At 40.8% G+C, this 20233-nt stretch overlaps 1 protein-coding gene across 8 annotated transcripts in view; it reads right to left on the bottom strand.

The window, feature by feature from the left end:
- Positions 1-19796, bottom strand: part of NR2C1 (nuclear receptor subfamily 2 group C member 1) — a 98041-nt gene extending 78245 nt beyond the window's left edge. For 2 of the 8 annotated variants that reach the window (XM_039495857.1, XM_039495847.1), the window contains exons 1-2: positions 19518-19796; positions 6096-6152 (exon numbers count right to left, since the gene is read on the bottom strand). The gene's annotated coding sequence lies outside the window, so the exon portion shown is untranslated. Of the gene's footprint in view, positions 1-6095; positions 6153-18602; positions 19039-19517 lie in introns of those variants that run through there. The other 6 variants (XM_039495826.1, XM_039495833.1, XM_039495804.1 and 3 more) reach the window with 6 other exon arrangements.
- Between the last annotated feature and the right edge of the window lie 437 nt (positions 19797-20233).

Below are 20233 nucleotides of genomic sequence, written 5' to 3'. Positions count from 1 at the left end.
GGATCCAGACAGACGATCAGCTCTTCTCTTTGGGAAATTACATCTGTGCTGGGAGATAATGGGACTGGATATCTAACAAAGAGATTGATCAGGTCTGAGAAAAACAAACTGCATTGGCCCGGGCAGAGCCAATATGATCATCTTGGCTGAGTCTTATCTGAGTTTCCTGATGACTCTGGGAATCAATGGAATAGGCAGGTAAGCATAAAAGAGTTCTAGAACCAAAGGGATCAGAAACACATCTGATAGAGAACCCTAGAACTAGTGGCCTCTGGAGCAAAAGCTGAGACACTTCTTGTTCTCTTTCATTGCAAACAGGTCTATGGAGGCCAGAGTGGATAAAAATTGACACTTTTTTTAAAACTTATTTTTTTTAAAATAAACCGATTTAAAATTAAAATTTAAATAATGACAATCTATGTACAGACCTAAACTTACTATAATACAGTAAAATTGTTTAAAGAAAACAAAAATAATGTTAAGCAGCCAATGCTTGCTGCCAAGGTTTTAAAAAAGTCAACCCACTGAACTGGTGGAAGTCACTGACACAGTATATTGAACCAGAGTTTGCTGAAGTGCTAAACTGGCTTTTGAAAGCATTAGCCTCTTCTGCAGAGCGAATATTTTCTTTACTTCCATTTATTGAACTGACTCAGTTCAATGATTAGTTAATTCAAAATTAAGACACTAATTGGGAGTTGAAAAAGCAGAAAAGCTTGTTTTCCTTTTCCAATCTATGAATAAAAAAAATTAGGAGTGAGAAGATGAGATCTCCTAGTTCTAAAATCTTGAAGGACATTACTGAACAATCAGTTCATTTCACTAACAATAAATAAGACCTTTTCTTGTTTAATAAATCAGTTAGTGTTAAATTAAACACATGTTTTGCTAATTTCTTTCTGATGTATCCAGCACATTTAAGGTAGTTTTAATTAACTAGTAAAAATCAATCTGAAAATGCTGTTTGTACATTTGTAAATGAATTTGAATTTCCATCCAAATAGAGCTTAACATAAAACACAAGCAAATCATCTTCTATTAAATAAGAAATGCATCATTCCCCATTTTCTAGCATAAATAAAGTAGGAAAAATTAGGACTCTGAATACATGGCAATTATACTATGTAATTACATAGATAAATCCGTACAAACAGCATTCAGATCGGTTATCCTCTTGGTTAGTGCCCCCCCCCCAAAGTACCAAATTTAGTGTAAAGGCTATATTTAGTTGCAAATACACACATTTTACTTGTTACCAACCAATGAGAACCAACCTTTCTTTAGGAAAATAACTACGTACCAATGAAAAACATGATTAAAATCTATTATTTAAATTAATGTTTCCCGCTTGTGGATTTAAATCTTTATTAAAATCAGTTATTTAAATTGCATTAATTTAAATCAATCCACCTTGATGGAATACTGACCCCACCCTGGTGAATATTTCATGTATGTTGGGGCCTGTCATTGTGATTGCTTGTGAGCTTCCTGCTAAGGTCTGCCAGAACATTTTGCAAGCCTGGCATGTGATGAAGAGCTACTAGAGTAATTGTGTCATATGCCGTAATTCTATATAGATGCACAGTTTCTTGACAAAGGTGTGCATGTATGTGTTGGGGTGGCTTGGATCTTGCTCTGCCTTCCCTGTTTATATGAAACATTGCTGTGGTTTTGTCTGTCATAATCTGAGCAGTTAACCCTTTCAGTACTGGAAGCAATACTGTGCAAGCCTGACGAATAGCCTTTGGACATTTGTATAAGTGATCTTTTTGTGCCATCCAGAGACCTTGGTGTACATGAACTCCCCACCGTAAAGTGAAGACACCTGTCATCAGTGTCTCTGATGGTCATGGTGGAGAGAAGGGTACTCCTTTACATACTTTTAGAGGATCCTTCAACCAGTGTAATGGTGACAGGACTCCTGTGGGACCTGCATCTTCATCTCCAGATGATGACCAATGGGCCAAGACACAGACATCAATCACTCTTGCATACATCAAAAGTGAAGCCTGGCACCCTCAGTTACGTATAAACAGGAGGCCATGTGTCCTAGAAGTCAGACACAAGCTTCTTACCAAAGTCTGGTTGGATCGGTAGCTGAATGACCAGATCTATTACAGTGCTGAGTCTTTTGTTAGGCAGATAAGCCTTTGCAGAGGTGGTGCCACTACTACCTGGCATTTGGTAAATACCCTCAGTGCTACTTATAGACTGAAAGGAAGAACCCTCTATTGGTAATGGGAATTGCCCACCTGAAACTGTAGGTACTTCCTGTGGGCAAGATGGCTAGCTATATAAAAGTAGATGTTCTGAAGGCTGAGAGCTACACATCACTCTTGTGGATCCAGGGAGGAAATTAGAGACCATTCTGAACTTGAACATGGGAATGAAGGTATTCAATTGTTTCAACTGAAGAACTGGACACCAGCCTCACTTTTTAATTGGGTATTAGAAAGAGATGGGAATAAAAACCCCTTGAGGCATTTCTTCCACAGCTCTGAGACTTAAAAATGACTTCCCTTCTTGATGCAGCATGCTATCATGAGAATAGTCCTTAAATAGGGATGGAGAAGGAGTGGGGAACATCTGGAATTGGATGGAGTACCCTATCTATAAACTCTCCAGCACCCACTGGTCTGCAGTAATAAGGCTCTAAGTCCCACAAAAATAATGGGAATGGATGGAAAGAAAAGGGTACTTCAAGAAATGCATGAGGTTCCCAACCAAGGAGATAAATCTGCTGACTTGAAGATGACAATGCCAGAACAGCACCTAACAAAAAAGAGGTGAGTTATCCTCTCTGTGTGCAGTAACTTGGGTTCGAGATGCGTGTCCCTGTGGGTGCTCCACTTCAGGTGTCGGTGCATCCCAGTGCCATTGATTGGAGATTTTCAGTAGCAGTGTCTTGTCGGGGGTGTGCATGCACAATAGCAGTCTCACGGTGTCGCTGGTGCCTCATCTAGCGCGTGCACATCCCGACCTCTTCAGTCCCTTCTCTACTGTGGAGTGTTTAGCTCGTACTCCGAAGTAGAGGGGAGGAGGGTGGGTAGTGGAGTACCCACAGGGACACTCATCTTGAAGAACTTCAGTTACTGCACAAGGTGAGTAACCTTCTCTTCTTCTTCGAGTGCTGTCCCTGGGGGTGCTCCACTTCAGGTGAACATAGAGCTGACGTGACAAACAGGTCTATATGTAGGGATCCCCACATGTGTAAAATATGATGTGTTATTTCGTCATTCAGTTCCCATTCATGCTCTTGGGAAAACTGTCTGCTTAATGTGTCCGCCATTATATTCAGTCGACCCGGGAGGTATGCTGCTGTCATAGTGATGTTCTGTTTTATGCATCAGATCCATAGTTTTAAGGCTTCTGTGCATAAGGAGTGGGAATGTGCTCCAGCCTGGCAGTTTATATAGAACATGATGGACAATATTGTCCATCAGGACCCTTATCGTTTTGTCTCATATAAGAGGGAGGAAATATAGGCACACATTGCAAACCGCGTGGTTACAGTCAGCTCTTCAGCATTTTCATGAATGTTTTAGAATATAGCAGCTAGCTGCCTCTCTTTAAATATGGCGTTTACTGACAAAGCTCAATGGAGTTAAAAAAAAAATTGCCCTTAAGAAAAAAAAGACTCTATTAGCTTCTCTTCAATGCTGGATAATAAAAGGTGTGAAAATAAAATTAAAAGGTTCATGCCTAAACAGAAGTACTGGGGGGGGGGGGAGAGGGAACTGATAAACTTTTAATACTTTGTTTTCATTGTTATTTTAATACACTCTCTCAGAAGCTTAAAAATAAATTTGCTTTTTCTTCTGGTTATTGTTCAGGTGTTGGCAAACACTGACACATTTCTACATCCCCAACCTCGGCCATCTATCTGACAGATTGAAATGAACTGCTTTTTGTTAATTTCCTTGTTAGTGTATCAACATTATTTATGTGAACTAAGGAAAAAAAGCTTGCTCATGCCATCTATCCCTTCTTATGCTATTTTCAGATTTATAACGAACATCTGAAACATTTTCCCTTTCTTCAAAAAGGTTTTTTTAATACTTGTTTAGAAAAAAAAATCCTTAAAAATATGAGGAATATCAAGTCATGTTGGTCCTTGCATTTTGTTCTCCTTGGCGAACCACAGAATAAGATGAAAGCTTTCTGAAGGAGCGAGGACATGAAACGTTGAACAAAAATCTGTTCTCCCAGCTGTCTGAATTAAATAGGCATTGGAAGTTTTAAACAGTCCGACTAGAACTCTGTACAACCATTAGTTGAAAACTGATTTAAATTGGTTTAGTTTGCATTTACAAGTAAATGTAGTCCTTTTCTATACACAAAATTGCACTCATTTAACTAAACTGGCACAACGTCACACATTTAATTAAATTTCTGTGTGTCAACAAGCCCTTACACAAAACTAAACTGCTCTTAGCCAATTTTAAACAGGGGTTAGCACTAGTTTAACAAAATCATTTTCAATCTGATTTTAGTTAGGCCCAGTCTACAAAGATATACTTATATAACTAAAGGTGTGATTTTATACTAATTTAAATTACACTAGCAACTTGTGTAGACAAGGCCTCAGCTGTGTAAATGTAACCTTTGTTGGTAAATGATGTCTTAACCCTACTAATTCTTCTGCCATTCCGAAAAAACAAAGCACAGAAGACCTGCATTTTGAATGTAAAAAACAAGTTGAACTTTTTAAAAATAAAACAAAACAAACCCCACACCCGTAGGTCATCTATATACATCAAAGAAAACATTTTTAAAATCACACCAGCCTAGCTTTATTCTTGTTAACAAGTCAATTGTAGCAACTTCTTCTGTACAACCAACAGAAATGCATCAAAGGGTACTGTGCATATCTTGCACAAGTGACTGTTACTGTTTTGAGACCAAATAGTAAATTTAAAATTAATTCAAAAAATTCCCAGATAGATTAAAACAATTTTAAGGCTGAGTACATTTGCTGTGTAAATTATATGACAATTTGGCTCAAAAAATCAGTAAAGTCAGAGTTAAACCTGAAACTCTATTCTTAAAAAGGTGAAGATTGGAGATTTTATTAATTTTAAAAAAACTAAAGATTAGTGGCCTGATTTTCAAAAGATGCTGAACATCTCTAGTTCCATTGACTTCAGTGGGACTCCCAATGCCCTTAAAATATATAGATGTTAAACAAACTCAACTATATTCTAAAATAAAAATTATTAAAACCCATTCCTCGTTCACTCACCTCTATGGCTCAAATAAAACAAAAGACTTACATGTGTTTAACTTTACTCATTGTGAATAGTACCACTGTAATCAACAGGACTACTTGCTGTACATAAAGTTATGCATGTGTATCAGCATTTACAGGATCGGCCTTACCTACATGGGAAAAATTTAATTATAGCCTAAGATACAAATTTAAACCAATGTAATTACACTAGTATAACCCCCCACATAGAGACTCTTATTTCAGTACAAGGCTATGTCTACACTGCAGACCTTAGAGTGGCAAAGCTGTACCACTGCAGCTGCACTGTTTTAAGGTCTCCTATGTAGCTGCTCTATGCTGGTGGCAGAGCTCTCTTGTTGGCATAATTAAACCATCCCCAACAAGAGGAGGTAGCTATGTTGGCAGGAGAGCATCTCCCGCCAACATAACACTGTCCACACCAGTGCTTCTGTCTTTGAAACTTATATTGGTCAGGAGGGTGTTTTCTTCACACCCTTGATCGACAAAAGTGCTTGTGTAGACATATCCTAAGAGCGGGTTTCTTCAGTTTAGCTTGTGTCAATTGGAAAAGAGCTTAAGCAAAACAAAAAAAAAAAAGCTATCCTTATGCCCAAGTAAGAGTGTCTACACAAGTGGTTATAACAGTATAACTATGTTGGTATACCTGGTAGCCTTAGTCTTGGGTTCAGTGTTCCAGATTTATCCTGTAACAACTGGTGACATCAACATCACCTGAAGCAACACTGAGCAATATTTCAGACAATTTTGAAGCTACCAGATGTTACCAGAAGTACTGAGAAAGTAAAGAAAGAAGAAAAATCTGGGATACATATGTACAAAGCATTGTAGTTCATCTTTAACTTACCTATGGTACCTAGATTAGACTTCACACCTCGTATGCATAATTACTCTGTGGAGACTCCTGTGATAAATTAAACAAAAGACACACCATTTCAGTTTTGTAGCTGTTATTATACAGGTTTACAGATTAAGCATAATACTTTTGCATTTTTAAACTTTTATCCATGAATTAGACTTGTAAAAATGCTGATTTTTTTATTGAATAATTTAATATTTTTTCAATGTGAATGAATTCTGAACGCGAGTTGAGCTTCTATCTGAAAATGGGAAATACTGTTCTCAAAACATTGAGGCTTTGTCTACACTGGCAACTGAACAACAAAACTTTTGTCATTCAGAAATGTTAAAAAAAAAAAAAACACTCTCCCAAAAGACAAAAGTTTTGTTAACGAAAAGCATCGGTGTGAACAGCACTTTGTCGGCAAGAGTACTCTCCTGCTGAAAAAGCTACCGCCGCTCGTTGGGAGTGGAAGTTTTTTGTCGACAGGAGAGCTCTCTCCTGCTGACAAACAGCAGTTACACCGCGTGCGTTTTAGCAGCACGGCTGTAGCGGCACAGCCATGTCGCTAAAAGCTGCATAGTGTAGACAAACCCTCAGTGTTGCCTTTCCTATCTCATATGAAATGTCACTCCAAAGCATTTTACTTTCTTCACATGTACTGTTGGGCAGCTGCTCTACTGATACAGAAAATAATACACGAATCTGGGCATCAGGCCAATACTGGATCAATACTTAATGGAAGATCCCTACTTCACCTCGAAAGCCCCCCAAGCTACTGAACTCATGTCAAATTTTCCAACAAGCACATGAACTATAACATCAATGGGAGCAACAGCCAGCCATCAAAGACTCCTGAGAAACTAACAAATAGAAATGCTTTTCAACAGCAAAGCTTTGGTGCCCTACCAAGTGTATGGTGACCCATTTTCCTCCCTTATTTAAACCAGGCAACTTTACATAACCTCATACATTTTCTATAGATTCTGGCCTCTTCTCTTACATAAACGCTGTGACTGGAAAATATATTCTGCTTTGTTGCTAACCTTATGACTTCTGCAGATACAGTAAACACCCACCTCTTTCTTTCACATGAATAAATCTTTCTACCTATCTCCTGAAGAGTTCTCACTACACTGAGAAGTAAAACCCTGTTGCTCAGACAGATTTCTAGATCATTCAGATATTTTTGTCCCTCATCCACCTTCCCTCCCACCCCTAAAGAAACTGTGCTTTTTGCTACTGCATCTGTAAGCAGTTGACATTGTAAGAAAGCAGTATTTTAAATTCTCAAGAGAATAAGCAATAGTAATAGAGAAGTATTTTTAATCATTACTTTATTGTATTTTGAAGGGAAATATCTACAAAATATGAATTTTTACACAATCTGAATTTTGGCCTTAAATACTTGAATGTACTCCTTAAGAAGTTTCAGTCTAAACTCTGAATTTCCTTGTTTTCAGTAATATTCTTATTCCTATTCCTATTATTTAATTCCAGGCATGCCCACAACATGCTAAGTGCTTTCTAAGACATACTTCCTGCTCTGAAGAGCATGCCTTATACATATTTTGTTTTCTGTATTAATAATAAAAACATTAGAGTGATAGCTGATTGTTTCTTGTTCCAGAATGTGCATATTGCCCCCTACCAGCCTTTTAAAACAATGCCACAGATAAAAGGAACAGTGATGTCAGCTTCCATTGTCCATTTATTGCATTTTCAAACAAGCTCCTTTGTACTTTCTCCTATGCTGGCCCTCGCAATTGCAAAGAATTCCCCCTAAACATCCCCATATCTCCTTTTTATCCTCCTTCCAATCCCTCATTAAAATTCTCCTTTGCAGAGATGCCTACAAAAAACAAGTTAGACCACTGGTGCACTTACTTCTGGATTAAGTATGCACCACTGTACACATGCAGAATTCATGTCCAGCACAGAATTCTCTCCCCCCGCAACGAAAATACATTCCGCCAAAGAAGTGCTGCAGTTCCACCTTTCACGCCCCATAGGACGCTGTGGTGCCAGAACAGCTGGCTGACTCGCAGTAACAGTTCGCAGCCAGCTGCATTAGTCACAGCGGCCTGCCAGTGTAGCCAGGTTAGGAGACAGAATACGGCACATGGGACTGCTGGGGGGTCTAACAGACTGGGGTTCAGAAGGGCTGTGGGGCACAGACTGGGGCATGGGCTCATGTGCTAGTGGAGTGACAGCATTGAGCCAGGGGCTGAATGAGAAAGGGCTCCAGGGCCACATGGGGTCAGGGGGTGCAGGGACACACAGAAACAGGGACAGATATGCCTGACTGAATGGGAGAGGCTCAGGATCAGCCAGGGTCTGCATGGGGGAGACTCCCCACCTCCCTAACAATCCCTCCTCTTCCCCCCCCCGCTCTCGACACTGTTCTATACCTTCTCCCATTCACACCTAACAACCCTCCAGGTTCACTCACAGGCTCTCTCCCTCTCCCTCAGCTTCTCCATTACCCCCGATTCCCTAAGCCTTTGCACTGCTTCTGAGGGGTGCTGGAAATACATTTTTGTATTGTAGTTTAAATGAAACTCAAAGTTCTGTATTAATATGATTAGTAAGGAATCTATTTGTCAAATAAAAACATTTCCTGGATCTTTCTTTTTGTCTGTATTGCCACAGACATACTTGCTGACAGGTATTTTGAAACAAATTACCAAAATAATTGAAACTGGCATGAGTATACTGTTATTTTGACAAATGAAATACGCAGAATTTTAAAATATTGTGCACAGAATTTTTAATTTTTTGGCACAGAATTCTCCTAGGACTATGCAGCGAGACCACTGCTTATCATACTGACCAATATTGTCTCAGTGTTTCCTTGTAACACCCCAACCGTATATATCCATCTGTTGCCTCGTCTTACACTTACATTGTAAACTCTTAGGGGGTAGGGATCATCTTTTTGTCCTGTGTTTGTACAGCACCTAGCAAAATTGGGTTCTGATCTATAACCAGGGCTGCAAGACAATATGGTAACACAAATAATAAATAGTACCTTTTTTGGCCATGACCAGTGGTTTAAAACTGGTGTAGCAAATTATATTTGAGAGTAAAAATAGTTAAGAAATTAATGTCTCAAATTCTATGGGTAACTAATGATGATCAAAAGGTGGGAACTTTCAAAGACACATTAAGGTAACTAAATCCTATAATTATACTGCTATAGTTAAACTGTTATAACTTTACTGTGTATACAAACCCTTAATGCTTGTTAAAAGTGTTTTTCAAGTGTTAGCTCTGCGGTTCTTAACTGTGAGGGAGACCCTAAAGTCTTTAGGGGGGCATACTGACCTTTCGCATTCAATCATGGGGTTGCAATGCCACTCATTCAAATCTGGCCCAGTCACCCCTCCAGTGCGACTGCCAAATTTGAGTGAGAGGCTTTGCAACCTGGCACACGGAGTCAGCAATGCCACCCATTGAAATTTAGCCTGGCTGTTCCTCGGATTAACACTCTTTAATGCCAAAATTAAGAAATACTGCCCTGAAAACTTTGTGGATACTATGGTATGTTCTCATTTAAAATGTTTCCCAACCTATACACAGTTAGACAGCAGGATCAAAGGACTGATTTATTTACAGAAGAATCCCCTTTATTGGAATCAATGTATTAGATGGCCTAATTCCATCTAGACTACCTGGAAAATCCCCTTTTGTTCACCAAAACAAAGTTGGGGGCATGATTTAAAAAAGGTTGAAAATCCCTGTTAGCCTAACATGACTGAAAAAAATTACCCTCTTTTCGCCCTTTTGCAGTAGTAGTTCGTTCCTTCCAGAGAACATAACATTAGGCCTAATCTTACATGCAGTTTTAATAGTGGTGTAACTATGTTAGTTCATTCTTTTTTTTAAGCCAATATAGTTACACTGGTACAACCTCTAGCATTGATGCAGTTGTACCACTATAGATTGTACACAGGAAAGGAAACAAACAAGCTAGATCAGTAGTAACACATTTATACTAGAATCACTGTATTCACAACTGGGGGGTTGTAACCCTTCATTTATCTCAGTTTAGTTAAAATTGTGCAATTTTTCTGAGCAGACACAGGGCCTTTATTCTGCTGTTGAAGAGCAAAATTCAAATCAGTGGCTCTCCATCTTTACAAATCAGTCAATGCCATATAGCAAAGACCTAAAAAGAACTATTACCTTAAAAGAAATAAGCATGGTCACATGTTCTTACCATGCAATGGTCTGACTTTTGAAATGTAAACTATCTTTCTAAGAATCATCCTTATTCTCTCATGCCCTTCTCTATGCTGATACTCGTATGTCAGGAGTTTCTTAAACTATTCATTCAACTGACACCCACTTCTAAAATTATGATAGAAAAGATAGATTCACCAGTTAACTCAAAAACAATTAACACACTTATGCATGCTTTATGTTTAATGAATATTTCCATTACAATGCTCCATTATTGGCAATGTAAATGAAAATTTACCATGAGGGAAACACACCGTAGAAAACTAAACACCAGGCCCTCAATGCCTATTGATATTAATGTAAGCCATGCACATAGAGCTGGGTCTTTATACCTATTTTTTACATTAATATATTTTCTTAATTCTAATTTATTATATGGCTTCAAAGTCCGCACAAGACTTCATCAGGTTATACTAGAATGTCACCTAAGATCTGTAGCATTCTGTAGCTAAATCATTTTACATTACAAGCTTTAAACAGCTCAAGTTTTACAATATTTGGGAACATACTTACGAGGATGTGTAAATATTACATAATAATCATAGTGTTGTATGTACACCTGTATTTCAACTAGGACTTGTGGCATAGAGTTATACTGGTATAAGGCAGGGTGTGAATTTAAACTGTTATAGTTATAGCAGTGTAACTCCCGGTCTGGGCACTCATATTCCAGTATAAAAGTGTCTTTTTCTGGTTTAGCTTATGTTGTATTAGAAGCGATTTAAGCCAAACTACAAAAGTGACTCTTATTGTGGAATAAGTTGGAGTTCTACCAGTATAACTATACCAGGTATGGTTGGAAAAATCTTCTGTGTATCCTCGGACATCTGTAAACCATTGTAGGAAAGCTTATCACCCATTCAACAAAAAGCTAATACTATGCAAAGTTTGGTGAAAAGACTGTTTCATTTCCCTGGACTGTCATAATACCTCGCCATGGGACTGCATTAGGTCTCAGAAACCAACTGTGTATGGAGCCAATTCTTTAAATGAGAGACTTCCAAGGAAAACTCATGGGGACTACAGGAACTGATGACAATTCAGTAGATGGTTGCTTTACTCCAAGTCAGTAATCAAACAATTGCCCAACATGGGATGTTGCCTTCTTTCATGAGAGATGTAAAACAAAGCTTCTGACTTCTAGCTGGTACAACTCCAAACATTTTTTGCTATTCTAACATGGATCATTCTGCCTAAATCCCCTAATTCAGTTGAAAACGGAAACACTGCTCTTCATTTTCACTCCTAAATTAGTGCCCAGTGTTACTATGTGCTCATTAGAAGGGTGGCATAATTTACTCTGAATTTGCTGATTATATATAAATAGGCATCATAGTTTGTCAAGAACTTTAAGATCCTCTATGATTAAATGTGCTAAATAAGTAGAGATTTAAGTACTTATTTTTCTAAGCTGTTTTTAAGCAGCATGTTTCTTCTCCTCCTCCTCTCCCCTCCCTCAAAAGCATCTTTGCAGACACAGGGAGCAAGCAGTACAGCATCACAATTCACTTCTGTCCATGGTTTGTTCCTCCATGGTTTGACCATTGTTCTTGGTCAAATTCCTGATCAAATCCAACGTTCTGCCATCTTATTGGGGGTTGGCCTCTAAGTCTGACTGATGCTGGTTGTGTTTGCGTTATTTTCTTTGGCATCCTATCATCTATTTGTCTTATACAGCATCCCCACTACTGTAATCTTTTGACTGCAGACAATCCCGTACTTAGTTTCACATCCTACTCTCCTCCTAACATCATGTGTCTTAGAATCATTCCACTTTACACCTGCCATCTTCCAAAAAACTCTTATTTCTATTGTCTCCAGCCTTCTGATGTGTTTTTCATTTAAGGGTGCTGCTTCCGGACCACAAAACAATACCATTGTTATATTGGTTTGATTTTTCACTTTCATACCAAACAATGTTTTTATCAGTACATCTCCTTTTAACCTCATCTTTGATGGAACCATCAGCACAGATGAAGCTTCCTAAGTGCACATAAGATATTATTTGTTCTATGACTTTACCACTGCTGCATTTCTACCTATTGTTCCTTTTCCAAGGCACAATAAGTACCAAGAAAAGAAAGTAATTGTAAGTCCAAGCCAACTACACCCATTTCCAAGGTAGGAAAGAGTACCATCATCAATTCAAATGTATCTGCATAAGATGAAGAGCTTAACTCTAGATCACCCAATGTCATACCCTCGAATTCATCTACCATTCTTAATATCCAAATGAAGAACATGATGAAAGGCCATGGTGATTTCAGGCCCTCTTATTTTATACCAAAGTTTGACTTGAACCAGCTGCTTACTTTACCACCAATTCTTATGGCACGATGAGAGTTTTCATACGTAACTTTTATAACTTCAGTTATCCTATGTGGAACTCCATAGGATTTTACTCCTTTCCATAATGCATCCTTCCAAACCAAATCAAATGTCTTAGTGAAGTCAATGAAAACAGCAAACATCTTTAATTCCCTTTCTTACCCTCCCCCAAATAACTGTCAGAGTGTGTATATTTGAACAATGCAACTTCAACCTGGTCTAAAGCTGCACTGTTCCTTGCCTGCTACATCCTCTAAAACTGACCTTAATTTGTTAATAATTACTTTCATCATTCTTCCTGGTACTAATAAGAAGCCTGTTCCTCTATAATTATTTGGATTGGGAGGATTGCTTTTCTTCGGGACTCTTAAGTATTTTTCCTAATGCTTTGATAGCACTTGTCCCATCATGTTTTAGCTGCTCAACTATTACATTGTCTATTCCTGCAGCTTTCCCATTGTTTTAACTGCTTCACTACTCTCTTTCTTTTTCTGATGGTGATTCAGTGCTGATATCCATTCTGCCTTGCAAGCTGCCCTGTCCATCTAGCGTACATAGAATGCTTGCATCTGGATGAACTACAGGGTTCAGCACTTCATCAGAATGCTCCTTCCAGCACTTCTTCAGCATTTGTCAGTTCACTGGTAGCCTCTCTTACCACTTGCATCATCGTCTTGATTGTGTTTCCATGCAACTTAGCCTTACTGTATATAGTTTTACATTTTTTGCTTCATTTTTATTATTTCTAAAGCACTGCAGAATAGATCTCCTTTACCAGTGGCCTCAGAAGCATTCCTTGAAAAAGTTGCAAAACTTAGTTCAGTAGTTTAATACCAGGAAGTTCAAGGAGCACTAAAATCTAAACCAGCAGTTCTCAAACTGTAGTCCAACGAGCCACATTTCTCACAATGGCAAAGGAGTCTTCACAAAGTAATACTTCCTATGAACAGCAGCCCAATTCAGGACTCTGAAGACTACCAGAGGTGTTTGGGGATTTTTTGGTCTAACAAAAATTCCTTAAGCAACTATGCACACCTCTCCTCGGTGCTTCATGTTTTTGTATATCATTTCTATATGATCATATTTGCACACATCAACATTTAAGAGAGTCAGACAAATGAAGACAGACAATGGCAATAACCAAGGACATTTAAAATAGATGGGTCTGCAAGGAAATAAGGGGAGATTTGATACTCGTAAGTATAAAATGAGGAGGAAAAAGCAATCATGCTTATATCTGCACCAGTCACATTAAAGCATCTTTTCCTCATAACTTTAATGCTATCCTGATATTAATTTTTTCATATTAAACACTGCAGTTGGAGGACAGATAAGGGAACAGGACTGCTAGGGAAGGTGATTGATGAAAGAATCCACCTCTGGAAAAAAAATTTAGAAGCAGTGAATTAAAATATAGTATTTTTCCAAGCTAGTGGAAGTAACCTATTACCTCTTATTCCCTGCTGCCTTCAAAGCCCTATATTCCGTAGTGACATCCTTCTCCTTTCTAAACAATGTAAAAAGTAAATCTTCCATATAGATTTTCATTAATTCCATGTGTATAGTAATTACTTTTTAGTTTGAAAATATACAATTAATGAACTGTGTGCTTTTTATGCTTCTTATGCATTAAAAAAATTGAAAGTTTTTTCTAAAAATATCTGCCTATTTTTCCCTTACAAATAGTCGGTATTTATAGTAGTGCCCACAATGTAGTATACAAAGATTAAGGAAGACACACACACCACTTGTCCCAAAGAGCTCATAATATGATCTTTCCAGTTATCCTCTGAATTTTGAGGTTTTGCAACCTTTGATTGAAGGAGCAAGCATTTTTAATATTTAAAAGATATTTTTGCCTGTAATTCCCAGGTTAAATAGGAAATGAAAAAGATTTAAACAGCCTGAATAAAAATAATTTCCCCCTCAATCACGTTTCACTTGTGTCTAATGTCAAGTTTACTAGTTTCTTTAGCTGTCCATGGAGCTTCAGGGAAAAACAAACAAACCTAGATAGACTAGATCTGAATTTCTAATGCAAAGCAGAAGATAAAAAAAATAGAGGTCCTTATATACTTTACAGTCAACAGATGGACTGCAGGCCAAATCCAGACGGCCAGACGCTTTTGAAGGGACTGCGAAATCTTTTTATTTATTTATGCTTACATCCCCTGTTGTTCCCTTTGAAAGCCCGAGCTGTCACCATGAGGTGATGTAAGTGCTACAGGTGATGTAGGCGCGGGTCTGACAACCTGGAACCCAGCCACCCCAGGCAGGGCTGAAAGCAGAGAGCCCCTAGCATGAGTATAAATAGCAGTATAACCACTGAGGCACTGTTTAGGCAAGTATAGTATAGACACACCTGAAAGGTGGGGTATGTGCACGAGTACATACCCTACATGGCTCTCTACTTGCCCAAGCCATGCCCTCCCATCTCTCACTGCTATTTTTAGCAGATAGTGGAATGCCCCCATAATCTTCGTAAACATGGTGGAACAGGATTGTAGGATTAAATGAAGACATCTAAAACTATATACTGAGTATCATGGCTAAGAAACAGTGACAATTTATAGTTTTCCTTAGGCAAATATTCTATACAGTAAGTGTACAAAGCATTCTTTTTCTCACATTTACTAGCTGTAGTTTTCATTCTCTCTCATGAGAGAACCAATACCATTCTTTCACCAAATATACACAAGATGCTGTGAAATCGTACAATATTTGTTTTCAGCTTTGCAGAATCAAGACGACAAAACCTCAACTACTTGTGGTTCAGAAGCCAGGAGAATAAGTATATACTTGACAATCTATTTTAGAATCTTGACACACAGACGAGTCCCCTATATTTGGAAATTGGTCTTACTTTTTCAGAATCAAATAATCAATATAGACCATAGCTTATCTGTTCTCCCATGTGACAACTTTGCTTCACAAACCGTAGTAAAACTACAGCAACTTTATCGGATGGAGAAAATGTATGTTTATTACACATTAACCAATACAATGCATGCACAGTAAACTAGTAAGTAAAACAACAAAAAATAAATACATCAACATACAAAATTTAAGCAATGTAATATTCAGCATTTTGTTACTATAAATACTCTAGATCTTATGTTACATAGGGAAATCGGTATTAATGAAACAGATAACTTTGAATCTAAATAATCTGTAAATACATTTAACATTCGAGCAATAGTGACAGAGACTTTGTCAACAGCAACTACAGTCCCATTATTATTGAGCCATCAGTTCCAATAGCCCCTTTTCAGTAATCTACAGAAAAAATCAGAGTTAACTGAAGATAGATGAGTTAGAATCATACATCAAAGCTCTATTCTGTAGAAACCATGATGTTCAACCTCAAGGGTGAAGCTTATAAGAGCAGGCAACAGCTTTTTTGGCACCAGGACCAAAGCTATGGAACTCATTAAAGGAGAAGATAAAAATGCCCACAAAACTCACTGCCTTCCGAATGAAAAGTAAAACATATTTCTTTGATTTAGCTTTCTCACAGCTACAACAGTAAAGAATGAGAAAAAGAAGAAGAGAAATAAATCCGCTAAGAGACAGCCCCAGGAGTCTTGGGGGGAAAAAAACAACAGAGAATAGTTAGATCACTGGCCTAACAGGATTTTTGTTCTCCCGGAGACATTCAGATATTAAGGTGACAGATGACAATTTAAGATGATGTCTCTTTCCAATAGTCTAAGAATCATACATAGCAACTCTTTTCAGACAGGAAACACTGCCTTCAGAAAGCTATTTCAAATTATAGGATGTAGCAAATGCAACAGAGAATGGCCAAATTGACTTTCCCCAAAACAGAAAAACTACAAAGAAAAGTGTAAACAGAAAGACAACACAGAACTATGTCATTTCTTCTGACTCTGCAGTGGTTCCACATTTCATTTTTAACAACATTTTCTGTGGAAGAATTGCCCAGTTCCAACTAACTAAAATGTTGAGCTATAATTTTGGTTTTTTTTAATAAATAAGTATTAGCACAACGGGGTCCAGGTCCACAATTAGGGCTCCTATATGCTTCAATAATGCAAATAAATAAGAATAGTGCCACTGCCTACAATATTAGCACTAATAACTCCTTTCAAGAGTAGCCACTACCAGATACAAACACATGATTTAAAATGCAGTCAATGAGTACCTTAGTGTTTGGCAAGAAGTCTGGCTAGCCTTCCCCTGTATTGAAGTCAATGTCCGCTTCAACAAATGTATTTTGGCAAAAATGAAACAGTTATTACAAAATACATGTGTTTTACAGACTGTGCCTTTTGCACTTGACCAGCACCTAGCACATTTTGGGCACTAATGGGTACAACTAATAATGAAAAAAAACAACTACTGGGGCAAAATGAGTGGCAAACAGTAAGTCTGCTATATCAATTATACAGGAGCCTGTCAACATTTGTAAGACAATTTCCAGGGAAAAAAAGCAAACATCATTCTGGGATGTATAAGCAGGAGCGTTGTAAGCAAGACACAAGAAATAATTTTTCCACTCTACTCTGCACTGATTAGACCTCAACTGCAGTATTATGTTCATTTCTCGGTACCACATTTTAGGAAGGATGTGGACAAATTGGATAGACTCCAGAGAAGAGCAACAAAAACGATTAAAGGTCTGGAAAACATAACCTAAGAGGGAAGATTGAAAAAACTGGGTTTGTTTAGTCTGGAAAAGTGAAGGCTGAGAGGGGTCATAACAACAGTTTTTAAGTATGTAAGAGGTTGCTACAAGGAGGAGGGAGAAAAAATATTTTTCTTAACCTCTGAGGATAGGACAAGAAGCAATGGGCTTAAATTGCAGCAAGAGAGGTAAATGTTGGACATTATGAAAAATTTCCTGTCGGAGTGTTTAAGCACTGGAATAAGTTGCCTGGGGGGGGAGGTTGTAGAATCTCCATGAGATTCCACAAAAGCAGGTTAGACAAACACCTGGCAAGAATGGTCCAGAACCTTATTAATCTCTGCAATGGCAGCAGGAAATGAAGGAGCCGGCCTCCTTGTAGCTGGAATGGATGAAGAGCCAGAGAGACTGAAGATTTTCTTGTCTGAATGGGATGTCTTGCTGATGAAGAGGGCCATCAGCACTTCTGTTGACTCTGTGATCATGAAAAGGCAGTACCAATATACATGCAGAGTGGATAAAGCTTGTGAACAAGAAAAAAAAAAAAAGAATGGTCTAGATAATACTTAGTCCTGCCATGAATGCAGGAGACTGGACTAGATGACCTCTCGAGATCCCTTCCAGTCCTAGGATTCTACCTTCATACTGTATTAAAAAGGAATAATATCAGTCTTCACTAAACCTGCATGCAGTGTAGTTGTAGGCAGGTTGGTTTCAGAATTATAGAAAAACAAGGTGGGTGAGGTGGTATTTTCACTAAACCTGGACAGTCAGGGGATTTATCAATAGAATGAAGCCTTACCCCCTCCAGATCTTGGTTACTATTTTGTCTGGAACAGATCTGAACCAACAACTTACATCAACCAACCCTCGATGCTTTAACATCTTGTGTCTTAGCTGGAGGGAATGGATAGTCTGTCCAACTCACACTGGCATCCACATCAATTTGCAGCCTGATTGTATTAACCAAAACACTGAGTGGGAATGTCAACCAAGGAAGCTTGCCATGGCACCCATGAAGAGCCTTCAAATCAGGTTTAATACAGTGGTGGGACAAAATAGGGAAGAGTACTGCCAGTGAATGGCTTGTACTGTACTTAGAGAACTTTTTAGTCTGTGGAATTGTCAGGCAGGCACCTTCAGCAAGCACCAGGTTAAGTTCATGGGGGACGAGTGAGAAAAGGAGCTGAGAGAAAACAAAGACCTTCCCACGCAAGCCTTTTGCTTAAAAACATTGCATTCAATTTGACAGGTCTCCAAGTTGAAGGAGTCTTGATTTCACAGTCACACACCTGGGCCGACGCTGCCGCTTTCTAGTAAAATGGCTGCTACCAGAAGTGAATGTGTCCTCTATTTCGATTAGAAAGTTGATATTCAGCCCGCACATTTCACAGCCCACCCAAGGGAGTAGCTTTTTCCTCTGTGATGAAGGATACAAAAGGCGAGGCGGAGGCAGCTTTCGCCTGACACCTCCCCACACACACCCCGCCAGGGAAAGTGGTTGGCGCGGCCTTTAATCCTGTCGCTTGAAAGGTGGCGTTAGACAAGCCGGGGCGGAGTACGGGGCCCATGCAGCTCGGGTCGGGAGCGCCCCTGAGGCCGGCTTGCAGCTAAACAGCTCCCTACGGAGCAACGGGACGGAGGCAGGGCCCAGCCTCCTCCTCCGCCCAAGCGGCCGCGGTCAAACCCGCACGGGACGCTCGGCCCCACACAAAATGGCTGCTGCGGCCGCCTGTGCGCTAACGGGGTAGGGGAGACCCGGGCGCTAACGCTCTCACAGCCCAACGGGCCAGACCCGCTCCCAACCTCCGCCCTCCCCAGCGGCTCCCGCCCGGCGGGGAAGCGGGAAGCTCAGCCGCCCCCTCGGGTGGGCTGAGGAGCCCGGCGCAGGAGCCGCCCCCCATCCCCACTCGCGGGCGGGCGGGCGGAGCGGGCCCCGGGGCGCGGCCGGGATCCGGGGAAGGGAGACACAAGCTTTTCCTGTCAGGTGAAAGGTCAGGAGGGCGCGGAGCCGCCGCCCGGGGAAGCCAGGACGGAGCCGCCCGCCCGGGGACAGACAGAGAGGGGGCCGCTTCCCCGGGTCGCGGCGCGGGACGAGGGGTGAGAGCCGCCCCCAGGCAGCGCAGCGCCTCCGCGCTAGGCCTAGCAGGAGCCGCTGCCGAGCCCAGGGGCGGAACGCGGCTGCAGGCCGGCCCGGCCGCTCTCACCTGGCGGGCCCAGCTCCCGGCGGCCTCTCCTGGGGGGTTATTTGTCGGTGGCGGCTCCGGGAGGTCAGAGTTCGTGACCCCGCCCCTCCGCTCCGCGCGGCGCTCCGCCCTCCTCGCGCCTGTCCCCGACCCGCGCCTGCGCACACAGCGAGCCCGCCGGGAGGGGCGCGTGAGGCAGGCGCCGCTCGCGGACGGCGGTGGGAGGGAGCGGGAAGAGGCCGGAGCGAGAGGAGCGGGCGGCGCGAGGACTCCAATGGAAGGGGCGAGGCCCCGGGAGCCACGTGCGGTCGTTGGGCGGGGCCTGTCCCCCACACGTGTGGTTCTACAGGCGGCCGGGAAACCACGTGAACAGGGGCGCGGCTCTGGCGCCCGCAGCGCCGCCTGCTTTGCGGAGCCCGGGGCAGAGCGCCGTGACCGGCCGCCCCGGCGAGTGGCCATTAGTCAGTGCCGCTCACCTCTGAGCTGCTGGGGTCTGAGCTTAGCGGGTGGCTAGTTGTTGACCAGAATGACCAAGCAAAAAGGGACCCCAGCGGCTCCGGTCAGCACCTCCTGCACCCTGACACCCTCCCAGAGGCCTCACCTACTCCCCCCATAAACCCTCTGTACTGGATGACTCACACCCAGTGAGTTTACAATGGTGCCAGTGGCACCATGGAGCCAGGCCCATGCTCAGAAGGGGCCCCAGCCTGCTCCGCCTGCACTGAGCCCCTGCCAGC

This window comes from Mauremys reevesii, linkage group 1 (assembly GCF_016161935.1).
Source record: "Mauremys reevesii isolate NIE-2019 linkage group 1, ASM1616193v1, whole genome shotgun sequence".
Lineage (NCBI taxonomy): Eukaryota > Metazoa > Chordata > Testudines > Geoemydidae > Mauremys > Mauremys reevesii.
Note: the sequence above shows the minus strand (reverse complement) of the source record. Positions and strands in the feature narration are given on the sequence as shown.